Source organism: Rutidosis leptorrhynchoides, chromosome 1, assembly GCF_046630445.1.
Source record: "Rutidosis leptorrhynchoides isolate AG116_Rl617_1_P2 chromosome 1, CSIRO_AGI_Rlap_v1, whole genome shotgun sequence".
NCBI classification, from domain to species: Eukaryota; Viridiplantae; Streptophyta; class Magnoliopsida; order Asterales; family Asteraceae; genus Rutidosis; species Rutidosis leptorrhynchoides.
Genome location: NC_092333.1, coordinates 193869361 through 193872956, shown reverse-complemented (window position 1 = coordinate 193872956; position 3596 = coordinate 193869361). Strand labels below are relative to the sequence as shown.

The 3596-nt window shown below is 39.6% G+C and overlaps 1 non-coding gene across 1 annotated transcript; it reads left to right on the top strand.

Annotated features, from left to right (window-relative positions):
- The first annotated feature begins 449 nt into the window (after positions 1-449).
- Positions 450-556, top strand: LOC139887335 (small nucleolar RNA R71). The gene has a single exon (XR_011773170.1). It is a non-coding gene; the product is annotated as a small nucleolar RNA R71 (small nucleolar RNA).
- Positions 557-3596: the final 3040 nt, after the last annotated feature.

Sequence of the window (3596 nt, the reverse complement as noted above, 5' to 3'; positions counted from 1 at the left end):
GAATTGATTAACCCTAGGTTGTTGATTGAATCCGGGATTTGGTAGACGAGTTGGGTATTGAACGTAACAGACTGAACCGTCAGGGTTTTCGTACTCAACTTGATATTCTTCAGTGGGTTTCGAGTTGGTACAATTAACACAAGCCTGAGCTTGGTTGACCTAGCTGCGCCTGCGTCTTTAATTCTCTGAGTTCTTTAGCGAGAGATTTCATCTTATCCGTGAGGGATTTGATGGCATCCGTTTTATTGTTAAGTTCAGAGAGTGGGGTAGATGATGAAGCTGCTTCGCCGATGTTCCAGTCATGATGATGCATTGTCATGTTCCCGAGCAATTCCCATACTTCGTCTGCAGTTTGGTTCATCAGATTCCCTTGAGCTGCTGCATCGATCGTCACCCTATGATTTACCGTAAGACCATTGTAGAAGGTACAGATTTGGGCTGACCGTTCTATTTGGTGATTAGGGCATTTCTTCAGCAGCGTTTTGAATCGCTCCCATGCAGTGTAAAGAGATTCATCATAACTTTGTTTGAAGTTAATGATGTCATTCTTTAGTTTGGTTCGTTTAGAAGGAGGGAAATATTTGGTTAGGAATTTAGTAGCCATCTCCATCCATGACGTGATGGAATCTTTTTCCAGTCCTTCGAACCAGGTTTGAGCATGATGAGTGAGAGAATAGGGAAACAAGTATAGCCGGACTATATCTTGTCCTATCCCTGGCTGTTTGTAGGAGTTCGAAAGAGATATGAATTTATCAAGGTGAGAATTAGGATCGTCATTCGGTAATCCATGAAACTGACAGCTATTCTGGATGAGCTGGATGATGTGATGTTTTAACTCGAACGAGTGTCCTTGAATATCTGGAAATCTGATCGGTCCTCCTTGACCTTCAATCGAGGGTTTGGTATTTTCTGCTAAAGTAACGCGTAACGCCATTCGATTTTTGATTCGTGCTTCCTTGTGTGCTTTAGAGATTATTGCGTCTGGATCAGGTACGAATTACAACGGCCCTGGTCTAGATCGGGTTTGGGTCATACGCTGGGTATGCCTTTTTGTTTTTAATTTTAAGCAGATAATCTAGATTTCTAAAGTAATCTAAGATAAGCTAAGCTAGTCTAAGGTAGTCTAAATCTAAGGTAGTCTATTCTAATTTAAAATAATCTAATTTAACTAACTATCCTAAGGTTGAATATGTTTTGCGTTCTGGCTACTGATTCCCTGGTATTTCGATAACAGAGCTCCGCACAAACTATTCAACAAATCAAAGGCCGACTACGGAGAGGCGGGATCCTTTTGGTCCCAATATAATTGGAGACTGTTCGAAAAATCCAACAACCAAGTCCGTGTATAATTGTCTTTCTTAGACACCACTAAATGCTTGTGAATAAGTTTGATAGAGAGCAGTATAGTCTGATACCAGTTCCCCGGCAGCGGCGCCAAAAACTAGCGTCCCTCTTGATATGCCAAAACGAACGGTTTTATTTGTGCGGTGTCGTTAGGTCGCAACACGACAGAATCAACCACCAAGAGGGGGGTACTGTTTTAAATTTATATTTAGCGGGGCCTAAATCGTACTACTCCTTAGTATGAGTAAGGGAAGTATGACCTAGAGTCGTATTTGTGAGATATTAGTAGAATCGAACTTATATTTAAACCTAAAATAGTTATGAAGGAGTAGTGGTTACTTAATTTTTGGGATTTTCTAATTTATAAGACAGATAAAATAAATGCGATAAAATTCGTAATTCAGATAAGGTTAAAGTAAGTGCATACTATGATTTCATCAGTTATTCTGCCGAGATTATGGAATGCTGGCTCATGAATAGGCAGAGGCCTTGTATTCATTACACTGGTCCTAAACGCCCCTGTCATAAGACATGTCACTAGGTACAGTGATAGGCTTGAGATTCTGAATAGACAGCAACGTCCCTTACCCCCGATGCCCGTGCAGTCTGACTACAGGCATACACATTCAGACGGCTCATCTAATTGAGCGACTCAGTTGGGTGACGTATTAACATTCCACAAAGGTCTAAACTTTCTTAAGCATAATAGAATACATGGTTTACCATATCCGAGAGACGTGATGTGTTTCAATGCTTTCGTTAATGATTGGTTTTAAAAGATAGTTAGGCCCTTAAAAAGAGTTCAACCATAAAGAATACCATGGCCAAGTCAAGCTGACTTCCATGAACACATTCGGTTATCCTAACTGTCCAATCCTTTATGTGTCTAAACAAACAGTTCCTTAATTAACTAAGAATCCCTCAAGCGGGGTGCAATGCTTGAGACCGCATTATGGTGCAGTGTACTAATCAACACTGACCGGGTTCCATGGCCTTACTTAGCAGAGGTACAACTTACGACAACCGATGTGCTTTATGAAACAACCCAACCCGTATTCCATACGACAAATTTTTTTTTTATACAATACACATTTACGCGCCAACAAAATATGTAAACCATTCCACAAGTTCCATTTAAACGTACAACCATTTAAATGTTTACAAAGGCTCGAAGGCCATTAATTAAGTTTAACACAAGTTTGACCCACTACCATGATAGTTTATAATCCAAACGACACTCGAGCATAGTTTGGGGCTAAACTACCCAAAACGTTAGGCCACTTCAAAAGCTATCCCAAAAGCACCCCCTGTCAACACAACCGGAAGACAACTAATCCAACCGTTTGCCCTTACCCTTGTCCAAGCCGGAACCTATAAAAATGGTAAACAACGAGAAGGTAAGTAATGCTTAGTGAATGCAATAGTTATACATACATATATATAACCCACCTATTTGCAATCACAAATACCAAATACCTCGCACGAACATGTAACTCACATAGCAAGTCAATCATACCCGAAATACCAACAAGTCGTACATTGACACCAAATCTCATTAGCATATACTCAACACCATATATATATATATATATATATATATATATATATATATATATATATATATATATATATATATAATGCTAAATGATCACAACAAAATATGGTTAACCATAACGCTATGGTGCTACCGGCACGTGGTTCACACCATACGCATTTGAGTCTCACTCTTTCATAGTGCTACCGGCACATGGTCCACACTTTGACGCTACTGGCACGTGGTTCATGCCTCACTTTATAGTGCTACCGGCACGTGGTTCACACTCGATGCTACCGGCACGTGGTTCACATCCTATATCCGTCACATAGATGTTATGGCACTACCGGCACATGGTTCATACCATAACATTCACAAATAAACACGCCATATACATGAACGTATAATTATTCCACTCACCTTCTCACAAGGATGATGATTTAGCACTTCCAAGCTTCAACGCAATTTACCTAAATCATTAAGTGCACATTCAATTTCACAACTAGTGGGATTAACCATAATACTCCCACTTGAGCATTTAATGACCCAATTTGCATTAAATGACTCAACTACTCACAACCACCCATAAATGGCCAAGAGTCGACTTTAATCACTAAGACTAGTAAATTAAAGTCTATTAACTTCAATTAACACAAAACTTAGGGCAATCCATACCCATTTCATCTAATTAGGTCAACTAGTACATTTTGACCCATTT